The sequence below is a fragment of the Mustelus asterias genome, chromosome 12 (assembly GCF_964213995.1).
Source record: "Mustelus asterias chromosome 12, sMusAst1.hap1.1, whole genome shotgun sequence".
Taxonomy (NCBI): Eukaryota; Metazoa; Chordata; class Chondrichthyes; order Carcharhiniformes; family Triakidae; genus Mustelus; species Mustelus asterias.
In genome coordinates this window covers 100,851,323-100,877,077 of record NC_135812.1, presented here as the reverse complement: position 1 = coordinate 100,877,077, position 25,755 = coordinate 100,851,323, and the positions used below count along the sequence as shown (strand labels likewise).

The 25,755-nt window shown below is 46.3% G+C and overlaps 1 protein-coding gene across 6 annotated transcripts in view; it reads left to right on the top strand.

The window, feature by feature from the left end:
- LOC144501749 (alpha-N-acetylgalactosaminide alpha-2,6-sialyltransferase 2-like) overlaps window positions 1–25,755 on the top strand; it is an 85,667-nt gene that overhangs the window by 42,219 nt on the left and 17,693 nt on the right. The window lies entirely within an intron of this gene.

Sequence of the window (25,755 nt, the reverse complement as noted above, 5' to 3'; positions counted from 1 at the left end):
TGTGTCTCTGTTCTCTCTCTCTCTCGGGCTGTGTCTCTGTTCTCTCTCTCTCGGGCTGTGTCTCTGTTCTCTCTCTCTCGGGCTGTGTCTCTGTTCTCTCTCTCTCGGGCTGTGTCTCTGTTCTCTCTCTCTCGGGCTGTGTCTCTGTTCTCTCTCTCTCGGGCTGTGTCTCTGTTCTCTCTCTCTCGGGGTGTGTCTCTGTTCTCTCTCTCTCGGGCTGTGTCTCTGTTCTCTCTCTCTCGGGCTGTGTCTCTGTTCTCTCTCCCTCGGGCTGTGTCTCTGTTCTCTCTCTCTCGGGCTGTGTCTCTGTTCTCTCTCTCTCGGGCTGTGTCTCTGTTCTCTCTCTCTCGGGCTGTGTCTCTGTTCTCTCTCCCTCGGGCTGTGTCTCTGTTCTCTCTCTCTCGGGCTGTGTCTCTGTTTTCTCTCTCTCTCTCGGGCTGTGTCTCTGTTCTCTCTCTCTCTCTCGGGCTGTGTCTCTGTTCTCTCTCTCTCTCTCGGGCTGTGTCTCTGTTCTCTCTCTCTCTCTCGGGCTGTGTCTCTGTTCTCTCTCTCTCGGGCTGTGTCTCTGTTCTCTCTCTCTCGGGCTGTGTCTCTGTTCTCTCTCTCTCGGGCTGTGTCTCTGTTCTCTCTCTCTCGGGCTGTGTCTCTGTTCTCTCTCTCTCGGGCTGTGTCTCTGTTCTCTCTCTCTCGGGCTGTGTCTCTGTTCTCTCTCTCTCGGGCTGTGTCTCTGTTCTCTCTCCCTCGGGCTGTGTCTCTGTTCTCTCTCTCCCTCGGGCTGTGTCTCTGTTCTCTCTCTCTCGGGCTGTGTCTCTGTTCTCTCTCCCTCGGGCTGTGTCTCTGTTCTCTCTCCCTCGGGCTGTGTCTCTGTTCTCTCTCTCTCGGGCTGTGTCTCTGTTCTCTCTCTCTCGGGCTGTGTCTCTGTTCTTTCTCTCTTGGGCTGTGTCTCTGTTCTCTCTCTCTCGGGCTGTGTCTCTGTTCTCTCTCTCTCGGGCTGTGTCTCTGTTCTCTCTCTCTCGGGCTGTGTCTCTGTTCTCTCTCTCTCGGGCTGTGTCTCTGTTCTCTCTCTCTCGGGCTGTGTCTCTGTTCTTTCTCTCTTTGGGCTGTGTCTCTGTTCTCTCTCTCTCGGGCTGTGTCTCTGTTCTCTCTCTCTCGGGCTGTGTCTCTGTTCTCTCTCTCTCGGGCTGTGTCTCTGTTCTCTCTCTCTCGGGCTGTGTCTCTGTTCTCTCTCTCTCGGGCTGTGTCTCTGTTCTCTCTCTCTCGGGCTGTGTCTCTGTCCCCCTCTCTCCCTCCAGTGTAAACAGAGCAGTATATTTTCATTGTTTTGCTATGCTGACCTTTGGCACTGGCTAATGGAAGGTTTTGGTTGTAATTATGCAGAAACTTGCACCATAACCTAAGCTGTGACATTAACACCGACTCCCTGATTGCGTTCCAAACTTAACCCCTCGTTTCCTTTTGTCCCACGGATCTATCCTGATCAATCTTGAACTCCTACAGTAGCAGCTGCAATTTATATATTATCTTTGGTAAAAGGTCTCTTGGCACTTATAAAATCGTAGAAATCCTACAGTGCAGAAGGAGGCCATTTGGCCCATTGCGTCTGCACCGACCCTCTGACTGAGTACCCCACCCAGGCCCCCTCTGTCCACCCCATTCCTGTAAGTCCACAAATTTACCATGGCTAATCTAAGCAGCCTACACATCGTGGGACACTAAGGGGCAATCTAGCATGGCCAACTCACCTAACCTGCACTATTTGGACTGTGGGAGGAAACCAGAGCACCCAGAGGAAATGTGCGCAGACACTGGGAGAACATGCAAACTTCAGACAGTCACCCGAAGCCAGAATCGAACCCAGGTTCCTAGTGCTGTGAGGCAGCTGTGGACAATGAATGGCACAGTGGTTAGCACTGCGCCACCGGTACCGCCCATCAAAGTTAAAGTTTCTTTATTAGTCACAAGTAAGGCTTACATTAACACGGCAATGAAGTTACTGTGAAATTCCCCTTGCCGCCACACTCCGGTGCCTGTTTGGGTCAATGCACCGTAACCAGCACGTCTTTCAGACTGTGGGAGGAAACCATCCCAAAAATGTGCTGGGTCACGATTCCCAAAAGGTTTTACTCTGGAATAGTTCGGGATTTATTTTGTTTGCTGATAGTTAATTTGCTCACTGTTAGTTAGATAAATAAATTGTTACATGTTGATTTTTCGAGTGTGTGTCAGGGATTTATTTTGTATTTAACCACTGGGAGTTACTGAAGCGCCACCTCTCTCTCACTTCTTACAGATTATAAGGTGAGGTACTCCCCTTTGGGTGTTGGTTCTCAGAGAGAGAGAGGGGGGGTGGTCCGCCTCTGCTTTATAACACTATCAATGATTTATTGATTTGATTTATTGTCACATGTATTGGTATGCAGTGAAAAGTATCGTTTCTTGCGCGCTATATAGACAAAACATACTGTTCATAGAGAAGAAAATGAGAGAGTGCAGAATGTAGTGTTACAGTCATAGCTAGGGTGTAGAGAAAGATCAACTTAACGCAAGATAAGTCCATTCAAAAGTTTGAAGAAGCTGTTCTTGAGTTGGTTGGTACGTGGCCTCAGACTTTTGTATTTTTTTTCCCGACGGAAGAAGGTGGAAGAGAGAATGTCCGGGGTGCGTGGGGTCCTTAATTATGTTGGGCGCTTTTCCAAGGCAGCAGCAAATATGCTGGGAAGCTTGTCCACAGCACAGGGAGGAAGCACTGGATTCTCTCCGAACCCAGTCTTTAATCTGTGCAGGGATCGGGTTTCTCACTGACCACTGCGTCCTGCAGGTACTCGAGATGCAAGTGTTTCCTGGGGCTGGTAGCCGTTACCTGCAGCAGCCTCTGCAGTGTGCTGGGGCAGCCTTTTAAACCCCTGGAGAAGCAGCGAGATGATAGTGGGGCAAGCGAACCAGAGGCCCGACCGTCAACGATACGGCGTGGAACCCATGTCTGCAATTCGTTTCCTCCGCATGTCTCACCAGAAGAGCAGAAAAAGTCCCCATTGCCCGAGGTTGCTGCTTCTGCCGGAAATCCGACTTTGCCGCATTTGGAGAAGCTTTGCCCTTGATCTGTAGTTGTAGCAATAATCGGTGAGTCAGGCTGTATCCATGGAGAGAAGTAGTTAGTGTTTGTAGTTGCAATGACCTTTTTGTCTGACCTGGAGAACGATGAATGGTTTGTGGAGGGAGGGAGGGTGCCAGAAAAGCAAAGGAAAATATCTTCGATGGGGAGGAGAATGATTAATGAAAGATTATATGATGTAACAGCCAAAAGCTGGTAATGTGGATATTAAAGAAACAATTGCTGGGATCAAAGGAGACGTTGCATAGCAACCATCTAAATGCAATGCCAAGGAATAAAGAAGACCAACCCAGCAGAACAAAGAGAAGGAATGGAACAAGGTTATAATCATTTTAAGTTGTTAAACTCGATGTTGGGTCCAAAAGGCTGGGGAGTTGAAGGAACTGTTCCTCAAGATTGCATTGAGTTTCACTGGACAGGCAGAAAGACATAAGAACATCAGAAATAGGAGCAGGAGTAGGCCATCTAGCCCCTCGAGCCTGCCCCGCCATTCAATAAGATCATGGCTGATCTGAAGTGGATCAGTTCCACTTACCCGCCTGATCCCTATAACCCCTAATTCCCTTACCGATCAGGAATCCATCTATCCGTGATTTAAACATATTCAACGAGGTAGCCTCCACCACTTCAGTGGGCAGAGAATTCCAGAGATTCACCACCCTCTGAGAGAAGAAGTTCCTCCTCAACTCTGTCCTAAACTGACCCCCCTTTATTTTGAGGCTGTGCCCTCTAGTTTTAGCTTCCTTTCTAAGTGGAAAGAATCTCTCCACCTCTACCCTATCCTGCCCCTTCATTATCTTATAGGTCTCTATAAGATCCCCCCTCAGCCTTCTAAATTCCAACGAGTACAAACCCAATCTGCTCAGTCTCTCCTCATAATCAACACCCCTCATCTCTGGTATCAACCTGGTGAACCTTCTCTGCACTCCCTCCAAGGCCAATATATCCTTCCGCAAATAAGGGGACCAATATGGCACACAGTATTCCAGCTGCGGCCTCACCAATGCCCTGTACAGATGCAGCAAGACATCTCTGCTTTTATATTCTATCCCCCTTGCGACATAGGCCAACATCCCATTTGCCTTCTTGATCACCTGTTGCACCTGCAGACTGGGTTTTTGCGTCTCGTGCACAAGGACCCCAGCACAAGACCAGCAAGGTGGAGAATTAAAATGGCGAGCGACTGGAGGTTGGGGTCGTGTTTGCCATCTAAACAGCTACTCCATAAAGCAGTCACCCCGCTGGTGTTTGAACAGTGAATACAGTGGACTCAGTTGAAAGAAGTCCAGGTGAATCAAAACTGGAGTGTTTGAGGCCTGGAACATTGGGAAGGGGAGGAGGAAATAGGATAGGTGTTGCATTTCCCACACTGGCACGGGAAGGTGCCGTAGGGAAGGGAGGAGGTGTTGGGGATGTCTGAAGGGTGGGCTCGGGTGTCACGGTAGGGACAGCCCCCTCGGAGTGCTGAAAGGGGAGGGCACAGGAAGATGTGTTTTGGTGGCATGGCGCTGGCAGGTTTGCAATGGCAGCTCCCCTGTTAAATACAGAGGCGGTGAGGCAGAAGCAGGTGGGCAAGGGGAGAACCCCCTCATGATTTTGGGAAGGGGTGAGGGCAGAAGTGGGATAGACATGGTGGAGGTCCCTGTCAGCCACACGGTGAAAAAAATCCTCAGCTGAGGATAACAAGGACCTGTTGGAAGTGCAGCTGTTGGAAGCTCATATCGTCAGAACAGCTGTGACGGAGCCTGAGAAACTTAGTGAATGGAATGGAGTCCTTACAAGAAGCATTTGGGCGCCACCCCTTGTGTCTTTGCGACCACTCGTTTGCTGGTTGCATCATGAAATATTTTATTTAATCTCCTCTAGCTTCCACCCTCTCTCTTCTCCTGCTTTGGTTTTCCTTCCCCCTCCCCCATCCTCTTCCACAGGCTGAAATATTCCTACACTTCTAACATTCTGACCAAAAGTCACCTCGATCTGAAATGTTAACTCTACAGACGCTGAGAATTTCTGGCATTTCTTTTATTTTCTCTAAGATTTCCCGCACCCCTGTAGTATTTTGCTTTGTTCGTGGTTGTGACAGTCACGCACAGCGAATGGAGCGGTTTAAACACTGAAGGCCAAGGCTGAATTTTCTGTCTGAAGGAAGCTTGGATCTTTCAGTGGGATGATTTGTTTGGGTGTGGCGTTGTTGGAGCTATCCAAAAGATTTGAGAAGAGGAACGCCGATACATTGATTAAAATTGTGGTTGGAGTACCCCACACCAGGCTCCTTAAGCTCTCCAGTCTTAACAAAAGGCCCATGTATTGTTTCCCTTGTTACCTTAGGCACTTGCATAGCAAGAAGTTTAACAACACCAGGTTAAAGTCCAACAGGTTTATTTGGCAGCAAAAGCCACAAGCTTTCGGAGCCTTAAGCTCCTTCTTCAGGTGAGTGGGAATTCTTCAGGTGAGTGAGCTTAAGGCTCCGAAAGCTTGTGGCTTTTGCTACCAAATAAACCTGTTTGCCTTTAACTTGCTGTTGTTAAACTTCTTACTGTGTTTACCCCAGTCCAACGTCGGCATCTCCACATCACTTGCATAGCAACAGGACTAGGGCATTCAGTCCCTTAAAATGTCTTGACTGCAGGACAGTAGGAGTGCTCTGGATTTTCCAATGTTTAAAATTTTTATTTATTAGTGTCACAAGTAGGCTTACACTAACACTGCAATGAAGTTACTGTGAAAATCCCCTAAGACGCCACATTCCGGTGCCTGTTCGGGTACACGGAGGGAGAATTTAACACCTAACCAGCACGTCTCTCAGACTGTGGGGAAGAAACTGGAGCACCCGGAGGAAACCCACGCAGACACGGGGAGAACATGCAGACACCGCACAGACAGTGACCCAAGGCCAGAATTGAACCCGGATCCCTGCCGCTACTTGTGACGATGATAAATAAACTTCAAACAATTCCGTTAATAATCTGAGTGCGTGTGGAACAGTGTCTCAGGAAAAACCCCTTGCGGCATCTAGATTAAGTATCAAGGAAATTAACAAGAGTTACCTGTCATTGTGTAACTCGATTTTGTAAAGACATCTTAAATTACTGAGAGTCATTTTGCCTTAAACCAGGCTACAATACTTGCATTGAAGCCACGCATTGGCATTATATGTCATCTACACCAAAATAGCGCAACATTTAGTGAGCTGCTTTTGAAGTCACAGAAGCAGGTTTTTGCTGAACCCTTTTAAAAGCACCACATTTAATTTTCCCTGATATTAATGAACGGGACTTCTTTAAATGTGAAAATAGTTCCTGCATTTTGACTTGGAAATGATTTGGAGAGCGATAGAATTGCTTTTGAAGTTTCTGTTCCAACAGGAGCAGATTTCGGTCTCTTTCAAGCCCGGAATTGGTTTTAATTGTGATTTTATGAGCCAGCACTTTTTTGAAATGTTAAAAATAGTTCTGTACATTCTGAGTTGGAAATGATTCCAGAACGATTGCTGGTTGTGTTTTGAAGGTACTTCCTTTGGGGTTTCAAGCTTGCCTTTTGAATTCTGTCTGCGGCAGTAGCTGTTTGTCGCTCGTAATTTGCGAATATTCTCCCTGAATCTCTCTGAATATACATCCATCAAGACATTTCACCCAGACTAGCTAAATCCGTTGCTTTGAGGCATAAGTGCTGAAGATATAATTAGTCTAATTACAGGATGGTTCTGAACATAAGCTATAAATACCCTTGATACAATTTTTACTTCTGCAATTCTTATATCCATCTGTTTTCTGTGCTTTCAAGGATGTTAACTTCCTTGCCAGTTTTTGAGTACTATTCTTTTTGATTTGATTTATTATTGGGATACAGTGAAAAGTATTGTTTCTTGTGCGCTATGCAGACAAGACATACTGTTCATAGAGTCCATAGGAGAGAAAGAAAGGAGAGAACAAAGAAAATTACAGCATAGGAACGGGCCCTTTGACCCTCCAAGCCTGCACCGACCATGCTGCCCGACTGAACTAAAAACCCCCTGCCCTTCCGGGGACCATATCCCTCCATTCCCATCCTATTCATGTATTTGTCAAGACGCCCCTTAAAAGTCACGATCGTATCTGCTTCCACTGCCTCCCCCGGCAGCGAGTTCCAGGCACCCACCACCCACTTGCCTCGTGCATCTCCTTTAAACCTTGCCCCTCGCACCTTAAACCTATGCCCCCTAGTAATTGAAAAGAGAGGGCAGAATGTAGTGTTACAGTCATAGCTCGGGTGTAGAGAAAGATCAACTTAATGCGAGGTAGGTCCATTCAAACGTCTGGCAGCAGGGAAGAAGCTGTCCTATGGCTATGCTTGCATCGATGGTAGTCATGGTGTGGAGATGCCGGCGTTGGACTGGGGTAAGCACAGTAAGAAGTCTCACAACACCAGGTTAAAGTCCAACAGGTTTATTTGGTAGCAAATACCATAAGCTTTCGGAGCGCTGCCCCTTTGTCAGATGGAGTGAATATCTATTCACTCCATCTGACGAAGGGGCAGCGCTCCGAAAGCTTATGGTATTTGCTACCAAATAAACCTGTTGGACTTTAACCTGGTGTTGTGAGACTTCTTACTATGCTTGCATCGCCATGGTCTTTCTTCACACATGTCTACCCTCTGCTCCTGTTGCAAAGTGGTCAGCCCTCGAGACCAAGAGGAATGTAACTGCTGGGTGGACTCTGTTTTCTCGCAACCTCCGGACATCCATCTGCCTGCACCCAAAGGAGACTTTATTCGAGTGCTGTAATATAGGAGATGCATCATCCAAATGATGCACACCAAGATCCCACAGAGATTTACATTTGTATAGCGGCCGCCCTGACTCCCTGGCATTGTGACGCGCTTCACTAAGTTTAAAGTTTTCATTTATTAGCGCCACAAGTAGGCTTGCATTAACACTGCAATGAAGTTACTGTGAAAATCCCCTCGTCGCCACACTCCAGCGCCTGTTCGGGTTCACTGACTGAGGGAGAATTTAGCACAGCCAATGCACCCTAACCAGCACGTCCTTTTGAACCGTGGGAGGAAACCGGAGGAAACCCACGCAGACACGGGGTGAACGTACAGACTCCGCACAGACAGTGACCCAAGCCGGGAATCGAACCCGGGTCCCTGGCGCTGTGAATTGAGTGATTTGCGAGGCCATTTCAGAGGGCAGTCAATCAGTCTGGAGCTGCCAGGTTGGGTAAAGTCAGCAGATTTCTCTCTCTAAATGAGTGAACCAGATGGGTTTATTTTAACTACATTCAGTGATAGTTTCAAGGTCCCTGTTACAGGTGCGGTGCTTTTAATTCCAGATATTCTAAACTGAATTAAAAATCCACCAGCTGCCGTGGTGGGATTTGAACCTGTGATCACCCGGAGCGTTGGCCTGGGTCCCTGGATTACTGAACAAATGGAAGTAGTTGAGAGCTGCCGATGAGACATTGAAGAGCTCCGTGTGGAGCCATAGGCTGCGGACCGCTTTGCCCCCCCCCTTCCCCCGAGTTTGCACAACTCTATGTTTCCCTTCAGACTTTTCTTTTTAAAAAAGGAGAACTTGAAATTATTTGGCACATTTATAGATTTTCGGGACCTCCCAAGAGCTTTACAGTCAATGGAGGACCTTCTTTGAAGTGTAGTTATAATTGAACACCGCCAAATGTGGCAGCCAATTTGCATACTGCAAGCTTCCCACAAACCACAAGGAGGTAAATGGCCGCTAATGTGTCTTGGTGATATTGTCTGAAGGGTAAATGTTGGCCAGGGAGCCAGCAGGGTTCCCTTGCTCTTCAGTTCAGCTTCATGGGTCTCATTTGACGAACCTCAGACAGTGCAGCACCCCCTCATTGCTGCATGGGCACGTCGGCCTAGATTACGCACTCGGGTCAGTGCAAAGTGGGCAGGCGCCCGCAACGTTCTGACTCTTTGAGACTCGTGTTGTCAGTATAGCGCCAAAGCTGACAAACGTGCGACGTGGGCGGCCCACGGTACGTCTCGCAGCTGAGAGCAGGAAACTGCAAAGTGACACGTGATAGGGCGGCACTGTTGCCTCGCGGCGCCAGGGACCCGGGTCCGATTCCAGCCTGCGTGGAGTTTGCACATTCTCCCCATGTCTGCGTGGGTTTCCTCCGGGTGCTCTGGTTTCCTCCCACAGTCCAAAGGTGTGCGGGTTAGGTTGTTTGGCCGTGCTAAATTGACCCATAATGTCAGGGGGAGTAGCAGGGTAAATGTGCGGGGTCTCAGGAATTGGGATTGTGGTCAGTACGGACTCGATGGGCCAAATGGCCTCCTCCTGTACTGTGGGGATTCTATGATTCTATTCTGTGATTGAGTGAGTGATCAGAACAATCTGGCAGATGGGACTTCGACATGTAGATCAGTCAGAATATTTTCTAAATATCAGTGCAGACTTGATGGGCCGAATGGCTTCCTTCCTGCACTGTAGGAGCAGGGGTGAGACTTCGGTCTTGGTGAACAGCAATCACGTTAGTGAACATAGCAAGAAAATTGAAGATGCTAATGGAATGTTGGTTTTAATCTTAGACCAGCAGAGACACAAATTGGTGAAATTAATGCTATATTGTATAAAGCTGTGGACTGCACTGGAGTACTCCGTTCCGTTCAGACCACCTCACCGATTGTGGGTGGCACAGTGGTTAGCACTGCTGCCTCACAGCGCCAGGGACCCGGGTCCAATTCCTGGCCTTGGGTCACTGTCTGTGTGGAGTTTGCACATTCTCTCCGTGTCTGCGTGGGTTTCCTCCGGTTGCTCTGGTTTCCCCCCCACGGTCCAAATACGTTCGGGTTAGGTTGATTGGCCGTGCTACATTGCCTCTTAGTGTCTCGGGAACTACGGGGGGGGGGGGGGGGCTACGGGGATAGGGGCTGGGTGGGATTGTGGTCGGTGCAGACCCGATGGGCCGAATGGCCTCCTTCTGCACTGTCAGGATTCTATCAACGCAAATTCACAATTTTTTTTAGTCAGTTCTCGGACATGGGGCGTCGCTGGCTAGCCAGCATTTATTGCCCATCCCTAGTTGCCCTTGAGATGATGGTAGAGAGTTGTTCTTATGAGGGCAGGTTACATTGGCTTATATTTCCTTGAATATAGAAGATTAGGAAGTGATCTGACGAGGTTTTCTTTTGAAGACGGATGAAAATGGTTCAGTGAGGTAGACTGAGAGAAACTGCTTCTTGTGGGAAGTCCAGAAGACAGAGAAACTTTAAAATGAGAGTGAATCTGTTGGTGTAAGTCTGCATCCCATAAAGGGTAGTCTCAATCCGGAACACTCTGATCCGAACAGCTGTTGAGACTGGGTCAAACTGAGGTTGTTAGGCAAGGGTTTTTCTATATATGGATAAGTAGCAATCACTGAGTAATGGGTAGGGTTGTGTGCTTCCATTGTCCAAAGCACTGGCTAAAATTCCAGACTATGATGTAATGGAATTTGACTTGCAACCATGCACAGCACAGAAGGAGGCCGTTCGGCCCATCATGTCCATGCCAGCCTGAGGAGAGATGCCCAGGTGCCCTTTCAAATCCCACCTTCCTGCGCTTGGCCCATAGCCCTGTGGCTTACAGCACTTAAGGTGCAGATCCAGACTTATTGCTTCAGACTCAATTTGTATGGGACAGTATCTCAATTGCTCTAAAATGATACATCTTTGAACTGGGCAGCGGCACAAGAGATCACCATCCAACCATCATCTAACAAGTCAGTATTTAAAAAGGGAATCTACTCTTTTGAATGTTGAGGCTACTCATGAGTTTATAACCAGCTGGCCATCCTCGGAGGAACAATTGGCATTGGACTGTGACCTGAGGAATTAACTTGTTATTGATTTTTGATTTATTATTGTCACATATTAGCATACAGTGAAAAGTATTGTTTCTTGTGCACTATACAGACAAAGCATACCGTTCATAGAGAAGGAAAGGAGAGAGTGCAGAATGTAGTGTTACAGTAATAGCTAGGGTGTGGAGAAAGATCAACTTAATGCGAGGTAGGTCCATTCAAAAATCTGACGGCAGCAGGGAAGAAGCTGTTCTTGAATCGGTTGGTATGTGACCTCAGACTTTTGTATCTTTTTCCCGATGGAAGAAGATGGAAGAGAGAATGTCTGGGGTGCGTGGGGTCCTTGATTATGCTGGCTGCTTCTCTTAGGCCTGTTACCTTTCAAGGAGACCACACCAACCAAGCGGCCAAACTGTGCATTGTGTGTTATGTAGTAGAATGTTGTTGTCCTCTTTATCCTGCCAGCTCCAACCTGTTGCAGCAGGCTAGAATATCATCTGTTCCGAAAGAGACTGGTTTCCTTTTCCAGTTCTGGGCTGGAATTCTCCAACTGTTCACGTCCCTCCACCAATCCCAGCGAGGATGGAGAATTTGGCACTTGGCCAAATCTCTCGTTCATTGCAGCGGGACTGGAGAATCCCGCAGGCGGTCAGAGCATCCCGTGTCCCACTGCCCTGTGAGTCCGTGGTTTACAAATGGTACTTATAAAAAGAAAATGAAGAGACCCAAGCATGCGGCACGGTGGCGCAGTGGTTAGCATTGCTGCCTCACAGCATCAGGGACCTGGGTTCAATTCCGGCCTTGGGTCACTAAGTGTGGAGTTTGCACGTTCTCCCCATGTCGGTGAGAGTTTACTCCGGGTGCTCCGGTTTCCTCCCACAGTCCAAAGATATGCGGGTTAGGTTGATTGGCCATGTTAAATTGACCCTTAGTATCAGGGGGCTAGCAGGGTAAATACGTGGGGTCACAGGAATAGGGCCTGGGTGGGATTGTGGTTGGTGCAGACAGATGGGCCAAATGGTCTCCTTCTGCACTGTAGGGATTGTATGTACGCTGTTGTTTTGTGCAGAGGCAAACAGAAAGCCCTCCCCCCCTCCCCCCTCCCCCCCACCCCCGCCCCGATCATGAGGCTTTGATGTGATATTGAAGGCTGAGTGGTGTTAATGTTATCTGGCATCTTTCCATTTCTCTTCTGGTCTTTAAACTGTGGTTAAAAGATGCGGCTGTCGAGAACAGATTCCTCGAGGCCAGATTAATTAGCGTTTGCCTTTGTCGTTCCAATGAATAAGTTAACCTTTTGAAGGCTTGCGGGATAAGAGAAACATGAAACTTTAATCGAGCAGTGGAAGAAAATATTGGAGAAATTTTTATTTGGTTGAGCCACGTGAGGTTGCTGTCAAGAATGTTGACGTTTTTGTAATGTTTCACTTTTTTAATGGGGACAACAGTTTTTTTTTAATTGAAAGATTTGTTTAAATTGGATTTCTTTTTGGAAAAAGTCCATTTTTCCCCCCTCGTCATAATCTCAAAATCCTTTCTCGGAACAGATCAGGAAAGCTTTTGCAACACGATGGTCTATCAGAGCAGGAGATTCCAGACGATAGCTTATATCAGAGGACGACTGAGACAGGGGAATAAATAAGTGATACTGGAGTGAAAGGGGTCTCTCTTATTCAAACAAATTGGCCATTGTAAAACATGAACTTTTGTTAGCATCTACTGGCAGTGGTGAGTGACATGTAAACCAGATCCCAAAAAGGGAAACTTGACAAGCCATCACAACTGTTTTCTCTATTGGTATTTTTGGTGAACCCCTTTTTACTTCCCTATGAAATTTAACAACACCACAAACCTTCTTTATCTCCTAATGCAAATTTCTACCCCTGCCTTTTTTACCTGTAGAACATCCAACTTGGCTTTGTTCACTTCCAATGCCTGCCTTTCACACCAAGACCCTCTGAGATGTCCTCAACTTTGTAGAGACTCTGTCCTCAGCTTAATTAAGTTAGTCATGCATGCGCGCACAACCCCTACAATCCTGCTTTACACAATACCACGTGGACTCCCCAGAAACATTTTTAAAAAACTTTCTTCACAATAAACTAAAACTGTGAGAGACTATAAAATGAAACTGTGTGAGACGAATACCACATTTTACTTGGAGAAGCAAGAAATGGACAGGGAAAGGGTGTTCAGATGTGAACAAACTTGAAGAAGTCATCTACACGAGGCACGGTCAGTGTTGGATGTGAGTTGACATTCAATATTCTGCAAAGTTGGTTAGAGGTTTGAGGTGAACATTGTGTCACTTATAAATAAAGTCAGTTATCAAACCTATTGCTCAGGGGTGGGTACCCATTCTCTCAGTATCAGCACAAACGTGAGAGCCTTTGTTAGTCCAGAATTGACTCTTGTAGTCTGCTGCTGGCTGGCCCCACACAATTTATCCTCTCTAAACCTGACATCACCCAAAACCCTGCTGGCTGACTCCACAGTGGCTTCCAGTCAGATAACGCCTTATCGAATCATAAAATTCCTACAGGGCAGAAAAAGGCATTCATCCCATTGAGTCCGCACTGACTCTCTTACCCAGGCCCTCTGCCCTGCCATATCCCTGTAATCCCACACATTTCCCATGGCTATTCTATCCAACCTGCACATCTTTGGACAGTGGGAGGGCACCAGGGGGAAACCCACGCAGACACGGGGAGAATGTGCAAACTCCACGCAGGCAGTCGTCCAAAGCCAGAATTGAACCCATGTCCCTGGAGCTGGGTCCCTTTTGTATCTTCCCCCCCCCTTAAACCTATACCCTCTAGTTTTAGACTCCCCTGCCTTTTGGGAAAAGATGTTGACCGTCTACCTGATCTATGCCACTCATTATTTTATAGACCTCCATAAGATCACCCCTAAGCCTCCTACACTCCAGAGAAAAAAGTCCCAGTTTATCCAGCTCTCCTTATAACCCAAACCATCACGTCTCGGTAGCATCCTAGTAAATCTTTTCTGCACTCTTTCTAGTTTAACGATATCCTTTCTATAATAGAGTGACCAGAACTGTACACAGTACAGTGGCTTCTTCAAGTTTGTTCACCACCACTGTGCCACCTTGATTTTAAAATTCCCATCCTTGTCCCTCCCTACCCTATAATCGACCCTGTAACTCAGCCCTCAAGGTATCTTTGTTTGTCTAATTCGGGGCTTCTTGAGCATCCCGATTTTTGACCACTCCATCATTGGTGTCCGTACCTTCAGCTGCCTAGGCCCAACGCTCTGGACATCTCTCCCTACGCTTCTCTGCCTCTACATTGCTGTCCTGCTTTCAGACACCCCTTTCCCTGATTCTTTTAGCTTTGGGCTATCAGTCCTAACATCACCTTGTGCAGTTTGAGATATTTCTGTGAAGTGCCTTGAGCCATATAGAGTGCTGTCTAAAAGGCAAAGATTGTCCAGCTGTTAGTATCTCTGAAGTATAAAGAAAGCAAAAGCGATCGACTTGAAATTCTGCTATTTTTTTGTTCCCCATTAACCAGTAGTCTCCTTCTATTTTCCTTCACACTCTCAGCCGTTACGGAGATTTCCAATCTGTTAGATGGGTACAGCTGCTGCACTGATAAGTCTACATCCTTCCCAGGGATGGTTCCTCGAATGAGAAAGAGGTTTAAATATTGTCTGGGTGGGGTTAGTCGCGAAGCCCCTAAATTGGTAATTTTGCAGTTATGATGAGCTGAAATGGCCCGAGGACAACTACTGGGTAAAATCCAGTTGCAGAATAACAGCGGTACTTTCCCATATTAGTGGGCAAGAAATTTCACTCCCTCATGCAAATGTTCGCAAGTTTCATCAAAATGTAGTCATTTCAGCTCCGTGTTGAAGGAACAAAAGAATTTTTGTCTCTGCAGCACCTTTCATCAGCTCAGTATGGTCCTGTGTGCTTCACAGCCAATGAGGTCCTGTGGTCATTGCTGTAATGTAGGGAGTGTAGCTGCCAGTTTGCACGCAGCAAGCTCCACAGACAGCCAGGAGATAAATGATCAGGTAATCTGTCTTTTTAATGGCGTCAGGCTGAGGAATGATTATTGGTCAAGACGCTGGTGCTAGTTGGTCTCCAAAACAGCACTGTGGGATCTTCTGGGTCCTCCTGCAAGCAGGCAGGATAAAGCCGTAACATATATATTGGTTTCATCTTGGCGCTAACTGTTTGCTAACGTTTTCTGATGCCCAGAACAAGTGTTGACTTTTAATTTTCATAGAATCATAGAATGAGCAGTGCAGAAGGAGGCCATTTGGCCCATCGAGTCCGCACCGACGACAATCCCACCCAGGTCCTATCCCCGTAACCCCACATATTTACCCCACTAATCCCCTTGCACTAAGGGGCAATTTAGCATGGCCAATCAACCTAACCCACACGTGGGAGGAAACCGGAGCACCCGGAGGAAACCCATGTGGACACGGGGAGAACCTGCAGACTTCACACACACACACACACACACACACACACACAAACACATAGACACAGACCTTTCTCTTTTGAGCTTAGAGTAATGTGGAATAATGAACATGTCCAAAACCTCTTTTTAGTGATGATTTGTTCAGGCAACAAAGCCTCAACCTTGGACTGCAACCCTGTCCATACTCAACCATCCTTTCGATGGTTACGCTCCAGTAGTTACTCAGTTGCCCATTGTGCCACTGAGATCTGCCAGCTTCAAATGTGCACCATGCCTTGGGGCACCAGCATTTCATTGTACCCTGCTTGTGGAAGTGATCGGCAGTGCTTTTTAATAAAACAACTCTTGGCAGGGCCAGTAACATGTCTGTTCCAAACTTGGCGAACCTGACTGGGAATTCCCTTGGAGCATTGACACACAGAGGGATCTGGATGTACGGGTCACAATCTCTGAAAGTGGCAACGCAGGTGGATAAAGTGGTTAAGAAGGCATACGGCATGCTTGCCTTCATCGGCCATGGCATTGAGTATAAAAGTTGGCAAGTTATGTTACAGCTGTATAAAACTTTAGCTAAGCCACTTTTGCGTGCGGTTCTGGTTGCCACACAAGCAGAAGGATGTGGATGCTTTGGAGAGGGCACAAAGAAGGTTAACCAGGAGGTTTCTTGGTCAGGAGGATTTTGGGTAGGAGGAGAGGTTGGATAAACTCAGATTGTTTTCAGTGGAAAGACGGAGGCTGAGGAGCGACCTGGTGGAGGTCTATAAAATGATGAGAGGCAGAGATAGGGTGGATAGTCGGAGGCTTTTTCCCAGGGTGGAGAGGTCAAATACAAGAGGGCACTGGTTCAAGGTGAGAGGAGGAATGTTTAGGGAAGACGTGCAGGGTAAGTTTTCCAGAGGGTGGTGGGTTCCTGGAACGCACTGCCAGTGGAGGTGGTGGAAGCGGGCACATTGAATGTTGCTATCTTGACAGCAACGGGAGGCGAACGGAGACATAGAAGCTGCGTATGGGCAATAACTAGTGGATCTAAATAAGGATTGGGAATCGGCACAGGCTTGGTGGGCCGAAGGGCCTGTCCCTGTGCTGTTTTGTTCTTTGTTCTCTTTGTTTGTCATTGGTACAAGGTTGTGGTACAATAGGATTAGCTAGACGGAGGGTGGGGTATTGCTTGAAAAATGATGCACTTGCTCAGAATATCCTCTTGTTTCCATACAAAAACTTCAAAATGGTCCTTTTGTCCATTAATTCAATCTTTATTTTGGAAGGTACTGACCAATATATGTGTGCCATTTCATAGGCTCTTTCATCACTCTCCACGAGGTTGTTGTTGTTCTTCATGTCTGCGTTTAGGCAAATGCATGCCGTAGAATAGGTGACCCTGAAAGACTCCCTACTTCCTCGAGCCTGACCATCTGAATTCTGCATCTTCAAACCAGGGACGCAGGAAACATAGTAACTGGGAGCAGGAGTAGGCCTTTGAGCCTGCTCTGCCATTCAATATAATCGGGACTGGGAAATCCATGCATGTTTTCTCTCGCCATCCATGATCCTGGAGCCAAAGTATTTGAGTAAATTATGGCAACTCCACCATTAGGCTGTCTTCAATTTGCTATTTCCACACACATTTGATATTTTTGGGGTGAATTTTCCCATTTCCCCTGCTGTGGGAATCGGAGCGGATGAGGGGCGGACCATGGAACGGTCCGTTGACCTCGGGTGGGATTTTCCAGTTTCGGAGCGAGCGTGGCTGGAAAATCCCACCCCGGGTCTGGGAGGCCTCTGGTCTGAGTGACTTTGTTTCATTTTGGGTATTGCATTTTCTGAATGAACTTTTGGAGCTTTTCTTTCTTCCCTCTTGGAATTAAATGGAGGAAATGTAAAATAAACAGCCAATGAGTTGAAGAGTGGGTGGTACCTTTTTCCATGAGATTTCATTTAATCGCTTAAAGCAACAAAATGGAAGGGTCTTAAATGGATTATTTTGTCACAAAATAATTTTCGAATTAAGTTTAAAGTTTATTTATTAGTGTCACAAGTAGGCTTACATTAACACTGCAATGAAGTTACTGTGAAAAGCCCCCAGTCGCCACACTCCGGCGCCTGTTCAGTTACACTAAGGGAGAATTTAGCATGGCCAATGCACCTAACCAGCACATCTTTGGACTGTGGGAGGAAACCGGAGCACCCTGAGGAAACCCACGCAGACACGGGGAGAGCGTGCAGACTCTGCACAAACGGTGATCCAAGCCGGGAATTGAACTCTGGTCCCTGGTGCTGAGAGGCATCAGTGCTAACCACTGTGCCACCATGCCACCCCATCGGTTAATTGTGAAATCTTGAATCAGAATCTTTTTCTAGTAGCTAATGAACCATTTGATCAACAACCTGTATTCGTATAGTGTCTTTAATATTAAACTTTCCATGTTGTTATCTCCTAACCTTTTGGGGAAACTTTAATGAAATGCAGACCCCACTATACAAACCAGCTTAATGGACCCTTTAGGGATCATCTTAATATCATTCCAAGGACATTCACAACAGTAGCATAGAATCATACAGCGCAGAAAAGGCCCTTCAGCCCATCAAGCCTGCACCGATAATATCTACCTCACCCTGTCCGTACCCCACATAATCTTATACACCTGGGTTAAAGATCAGAATTCTGACTGCTGAATATGTAGAGACTGTGTACAATTTGAGAACAGTGGGCTGTACAAATTGATCAGAGACTCTGGATGCTGACTCTGGCATCAACGCAACTTTCCTCTACCCCACATTAATGGTGAATCATCTTTGTCGTCGTAATGTGCTGGTGACTCTTTGCACTGTGGATGCACACTGACAGAGAGTTTCCAACCTCCCAAATAAACTAGCGAACAAGCAGTTTCGGGTTAAAGGTGCCACCGTGGCAAGTTGTGAAACTGAATTCAATGAATCCACAATTTGAGAGCTAAGGGCCAGAAAATTTACTGTTTTTAAAAAAAAAACCCTGACGTGTTCACGAATTTCCGCAGGTTTGGATTGGAATGACAAACCATCGCAGTCCATTGATTATTAAGAAGTGGAGATGCCGGAGTTGGACTGGGGTAGGCCCAGAAAGTAGCCTCACAACACCAGGTTAAAGTCCAGAAAGCTCGTGCTACCAAATAAACCTGTTGGACTTTAACCTGGTGTTGTGAGACTACTTGCTTTGATTCCCAAGAAAGCGGGCATCTCTGCCACATGGGCTACAACTCTTCCAGGAGTAGACTTGGCCACACCTTGAAAGCAGGGATAAATAATAAACCTCGTATTTCCAGCTTTGGTCATATCTCAAGAAGAAATAAAACATAAAAGGCCCTCATTGTGTGCAGAGTGATTTTAGTAATTTGGAAACTTTGCCCGCAAGTATCAGGAAAGATTGTGTGTTTTGTTTTTTGTTTCGTTTCAACTAAAATTAGACGTGCCTCTTTGGTGGGTTTTGTTTAACTGTAACTTTTAACATGTCATTAAAAAATTAAGTTTCTACCTTAAAGCCACATGCATTACATAAAGCATATGTGTCCTCTCAGTAGCTTTTTTGGGCACCTTGAGATTGTGTGTGTGGTATAATTGTGTTCTATAATTGACTCTGTAACTCTTCAAATTATTTCTTACTGATATTATCAGCAGTGGAAAGTCTGAGTAGAATTGGACTGTAAGTGTAGTTGGTTTCTGTCACTCTGAATCATAGAATCCTACAGCGCAGAAGGAGGCCATTCGACCCATTGAGTCTGTACCGACCACAATCCCACCCAGGCTCGATCCCCATAGCCCCATGCATTTACCCTAGCTAGTCCCCCTGACACTAAGGGTCAATTTAGCATGGCCCAATCCACCTAGCCTATTAATCCAGAAAGCTTGGCACAACATCATGGGCCGAAGGGCCTGTTCTGTGCTATACTGTTCTATGTTCTATAACTCCGCTAATGTTTGGACTGTGGGAGGAAACCAGAGCACCCGGAGGAAACCCACGCAGACACAGTGAGAATGTGCAAACACCACACAGACAGTGACCCAAGCCGGGAGTCGAACCCGGGTTCCAGGCGCTGTGAGGCAGCAGTGCTAACCGCTGTGCCACCATGCTGCCCGGTTTCAATTCCAGATTTTTTTTCTTCATTGAATTCAAATTCTACCATCTGCCGTGGCGGGATTCGAACCCGGGTCCCCAGAGCATTAGCTGAGTTTCTGGATTAATTGGCTAGTGGTAGTACCACTAGGCCATCGCCTGCCCCTCTGCATGGCTTTACTTTCTTGCTGCAAGTAAGTTATTGCTTTTGGGTTTCCAACGCTGATGCAGTGAGTTTTTGACATATTGTGTTCTCATCAATGCATTTATAGGATTCTTGGGGTTTAATTTTCATGAAGGACCTTAAAGTGCTGCCATTTTATCTTGAGCTGCATTTTGGCAATAGCAAACTATAAATTTCCTAACCAAAGCACTGAAGAAATACACTTGCGTTCAATTGCAATTCAGAGACGGTTCACTAGGTGAGGAGGGGGATTGTCTTATGAAGAAAGTCTGTGGCCTGTGTTTGTCGGTGTTTAGAAAGATGAGAGGTGACCTTATTGAAACATTGAGGGGTCTTGATGCTGCAATGACGTTCCCCCTCCTCGGGGGCGTCTAGAACTTGGGGCATCACGACGCGAGGCACAGTTTCAGAATAAATTTAAGACTGAGATGAGGTGAATTTCTTTTCTCACATGAGTGTTTAATGTTCAGAATTCTCTACCACAGAGCTGTGGACACCATGTCATTGAATATTAACAAGGCTGAGGTAGACGGCTTTTCGAACTATAGGGAAGTTTTGGGAACAGTCAGAAAAGTAGAAATTGAGGCAAAGGTCAGATCACATGATCTTATTGAATAGCCGAGTAGTCTTGAGGGGCTATATGGCCTACCCCTATTTCTTATGCTCTTTTATTTAAAGACTTGCATTTATGTAGTGCCTCGAACAACCAGTGGCCGATCTCAAAGCATTTTACAACCAATTAAGTACTTGTAGTCACTGTTGTAATGTAGGAAACATGTCAGCCAACTTTGAACACAGCAAGCTCCTGTGGTAAAGGTTGTATAAAGTTAATCTGAGGGAAACCATTGGCCAGGACACTGGGGGGGAGCACTCTTCTCTTGGATAGTGCCATAGGAGCTTCTGGATTCACCCAAGAGAAAAGACAGGACCTCAACTCAATATCTCGTCTGAAAGTTCACTCCTCTGACAGCGCAGCACTCCCTCAGTACTGCACTGGAGGGTCAACCCTAAAAGATTACACTTTTGTACCGTGTTAACGCTGAAACTGTGCATGGGACTGGCGGTGGGCAACTCCTGAGCAATCAGTTTTGGGGTAATGAGGTGAAGAATGTGTCCAACCTACTGGGCTGCCTTTGGCTTCTTGTTGCTTAGGTTTTAACTTTCCAATGACGATGAGGCTTGGCTGCCAACTTGCTTGCCCCTGTGATAGGCCACATTGTGACTTTTGGGGCACAATGCATTATGTACGCGTTTTATTTAAACGGAACAGTATTCAACACCTGTTCATAACTCCAGGTTTGGCTGATTGATAGGGCTGCAACTGATCTGTCTGTGTAATGGTGCAGTCAACTCGAGTTACCTAATCTGCCAGAGGGGAACCATTGTTGAACTTGTTTAAACATACAATGCTCTTTGTCATGAGAGAAGCATCGGCTCCACTTTGCATTTTAGTCTCCTTGATTGGGTTGCTTTAGGATTTGGGTAATGGTGATGCGATTCACCGAGGATGGGGGGAAAGGGCATCCTTGTTTGAACGTTGGTTTGTGGGTGACCTCTTCGATGATGCAAATTTTGGATAATTACTCAACGATTCTGGTGTGAAGTGGAAGCAATGTTTTCCCTGAGGATTGGAGGAGCATTTCTTTGACGTTCTACCTAATCTTTGCAATATTGTATTTTGAAGAAAAGGGGATTCCTTGGTTTGTTCCCACTGTCTCTCGCTCTTAATTCTCATGATTCTACAGACTTGCTCCAGGCTGGCTTCAACCCCTCGAGCCTGTTTTCCTCCATCCGTTTCGATCACGGCTCATTTCCAATCTTAACTATGATCTACTAATTTGGTTCTGCAAATACCTGTGACAACAGAAAGCTGTTGATCTCAATTTTTGCTTTTGAACTTTTAATCGCCCCAGGGCCTCGACAGTTTTTTTGTGTGGGGGAAGTTCCAGATTTCCACTCGCCCAATTCATCACCAGACCTTTCACTCAAAGCCGCCTTTATAGAATCAGATATTGTCGAAGAAAAGGCCGTTTCATTGCTGCAGCAAGAGTTACCTATCCTAGTGCTTCAAAACCCACTTCCATCATCTCCTTGTAACTTTTAATGTACACCACTGTAGGAATTTCTCTTAACTTGTCTATGAATCTGCGTAGAAACTCTTATTTAATGCAGTTGTTGCGTTTATACAGTGCTTTTCATGATCCTTTTTGAACTGTCAGAAACAGGAAAGTCAATTTGTGCATAGCAAGCTCCTGATGACCAGATAATTTGTTTAATGATTAATATTGGTTGGGGAGCCAAAAGATAACATTTAAAGAGACTCCACAGAGTCATCCAAGGCCAGAATTGAACCTGGGTCCCTGGTGCTGTGATCACCAGGCAGAAGTGTTCTCTCCCTGTTGGGGAAGACTTCAAGAAGTCTCACAATGCCAGGTTAAAGTTCAACAGGTTTATTTGGTAGCAAATGCATTTGCTACCAAATAAACCTGTTGGACTTTAACCTGGTGTTGTGAGACTTTTTACTGTGTTTACCCCAGTCCAACGCCGGCATCTCCACATCAGGGGAACACCTCAGCAGTCATGGGCATTCAGCCTCTGATCTTCGGGTAAGCGTTCTCCAAGGCGGCCTTCACGACACACGACAGCGCAGAGTCGCTGAGCAGAGACTGATAGCCAAGTTCCGCACCCATGAGGACGGCCTCAACCGGTATCTTGGGTTCGTGTCACACTACCTGTAACACCCCACGACTTGCCTGGGCTTGCAAAATCTCACTAACTGTCTTGGCTGGAGACAATACACACCTCTTTAACCTGTGCTTAAACCTCTCTCCACTCACATTGTCTGTACCTGTAAAGACTTGATTATCTGTAAAGTCTTGCATTCCAACCATTATCTTGTAAATTGAGTTTGTGTCTATATATGCCCTGTTTGTGAACTCAACTCCCACTCAACTGATGAAGGAGCAGTGCTCCGAAAGCTAGTGGCTTGTGCTACCAAATAAACCAGTTGGATGTTAACCTGGTGTTATGAGACTTCTTACTGTGCTGTGAGGCGGCAGTGCTAACCACTGTGCCACCGTGCCGGTTGGGGAGGATGAGGTTGTTTGGTTCTTCCCCTATGTTGGTTTCCTCACCACCTGCCGCAGTTCCAGTCTGGCAGCAATGTCCTTTAGGACCCGACCAGCTCGATCAGCAGTGGTGCTGCGAGCCACTCTTGGTGATGGACATTGAAGTCCCCCCGTCCAGAATATTTTCTGAAAACGGAAAGTAAGCAGGTACTTTGTCAATGCATTTCGATAAGCTTTGTCATTTTGTTTAGTCATTACATATACTGTACATGCAATACTTCTGGTATAGAGCTTCTGTCTTAATATTCAAAACATTATTTGAATAATACTGAATAATATTTCTTATCTTGTGAAGGTCCAATTTTGCTGGTCATTGATTGAACATGATAAAGTCAGACACTTTCCCAATATATAACAGATCTCTTTAATTAGCTGTGGGTAGACTTGCTGTGTAGATTGCCATTACTTAGATTTTATCCCACAAAACATTCTGCTTCCGTTACCCTTGCTGACCTCCATTGGTAGTTTATCCTCATCTACAAATCTCTCTACTGTCTCATCCTTCTTACCCCATGTCCTAATATCAACGTACAAAGCAGGAGTAGGCCATTCAGCCCCTCTGGTCTCTTCCATCATCTGATAAGATCGTGACTGATATGATTGTGGTATCAACTCTACTTCCCACAACTGTTGACTCCATTGCCAATCAGAATCTGTCCAACTCGCCTTAAAAATATATTCAATGACTTTTATCTCAACAACGCTCTGGGGAAGAAAATTCAATGGAGAAAACTTCTCCTCATCCGTCTTAATTGGAAGACCCCTTGTTTTAAAAACTGTGTCCCCTCGTTCTAGTCTCTCCCACAGAGGGAAACATCCTCTCAGCATCCCTGTAAACCCCAATGGGTACAGGGGATAACATTTCCTCCTAAGATCACTACTTCATGCCAGGATCAGTCAAGTAAACCTTCTCTGTACTGCTAATGTAAATACATCCCTCCTTGAGCCAGGGGACCAAAATTGTACACAGTGCTCCAGATGTGGTCTCGCCAGTATCCTGCATGAATATAGCAGAACTCATTCACCTTTTCAGTATGGGTCTATTGTGCTTGCATTTGTGTGGAGTTGTTTTTTTTTTATTAGTGTCACAAGTAGGCTTGCATTCACACTGCAATGAAGTTACAGTGAAAATCCCCAAGTTGCCACACTCCGGCACCTGTTCGGGTACACGGAGGAAGAATTTAGCATGGCTCAATGCACCTAACCTGTACATCTTTGGACTGTAGGAGGAATCCGGAGCACCCGGAGGAAACTCACGCAGACACGGGGCGAACGTGCAAACTCCACACAGATAGTGACCCAAGCCGGGAATCGAACCCGGGTCCCTGGCGCCGTGAGGCAGCAGTGCCAACCACTGTGCCACCGTGCAGTTACAAGAACAATCAGTGCCCGAGCCTTCAGACCTCTTCCTTGCACTGTCCAGAATTTTCCTCTAATTTCCTCTGCCTTTCTGCATACTGTTTCCAATGCCTTCCTGACCGGTATCCACCTTTTTATGCTCTTTAAACTTGAGGCACAAGAATCTGGGAGGCCTAGTCTGAATCTGGACCAAATTCCACTCGCCTATTGCCCTGTTGTGCACTGACCTGCGTTAGCTACCGGTCTGGTGATGCCACAACTTAAAATTCAGATTGTTCTGTTCAATCCCTCAATGTAATCTCATCCAGCCGTACAGTATTCCGTGATCTTTTTATAATGAGCAGCAACATCGATGCATTCATTGTGCATCTCATGTGAAAAGACTGCAGAAGAAAACCTTGCCAAGTATCACATTATCTCCGTGTGTGTTCCGATTTTAATCACCCCATTATTGGCGGCTGTGCCTTCATCTGCCAAGGCATCAAGTTTGGGAATTCTCTCTATAAACATATTACCAGCCCCTCTTCCCCCCCCCCGCCCCCCCCCTTTATTTAAAAGATGCTCGTTAATGCCTGCTTTTGTAATATTTCAAGGGAATGAACAGGTAACTAGGATGCAAAGCAGCATGTGACCCGCCGCTAGTGGTGTGTGTGGGATTTCCAAAGGTTCCTCAATCCCTCGAGTAGGTCTCTCTGCTGAGCCGTCCTGTCCTACCCGAAGCTCCGCATGGTTCAGCAACACTGTGTGAGAGACTGGTGAATCTCTGTAATGTTGACACAGAAGGGGAGGCGATGGCCTAGTGGTATTATCGCTAGACTATTGAGCCAGAAACTCAGCTAATGTTCTGGGGACCCGGGTTCGAATCCCGCCACGGCAGATGGTGAAATTTGAATTCAAATAAAAAATATCTGGAATTCCGAATCTACTAATGACCATGAAACCATTGTTGGAAAAACCCTGGCAACTAGGGATGGGCAATAAATGCTGGCACGCCAGCGACACCCACATCCCACAAATGAAGTAAAAAACAAAGGCAACACATGCCTCTTTCTTGATAAGCCGTTGGCCACCTGTCCTAATGGCACTTTTGTGAGTTTGTCAAACAATCTGGGATATTTTAGTAAGTGAAAGACGTTATGTAAAGGTAGATGTTATGTAAAAGTAATCTGTAAAGGGGTGTTTACTGACCCTGATCACTGCAAGGCTAATGGGGCAGTGGCGTAGTGGTATTTTCACTGGACTATTAACCCAGAGACCCAGGGTAATGCTTTGGGGACCCAGGTTCAAATTTACCATGGTGGGATTAAATCTGGAATTACAAGTCTAACGATGACCATGAAAACCATTGTCGATTATCATTTTTTTTTTAAAAACCCATCTGGTTCTCTGGTGTCTTTTAGGGAAGGAAATCTGTCATCTTTACTCAGTCTGGCCTACATGTAACTTCAGATCCACAACAATATGGTCGACTTTCAACTGCCCTCTGAAATGGCCTCGTGAGACACTCAGTTCAAAGGCAATTGGGGATGGGCAATAAATGCTGGCCCAGTCAGCGAAGCCCACACCCCTTGAATGAATTTTAAAACAAGGATTGATGTACTGTTACGATGCAATGTACATTTATGTAGGAATTACAGC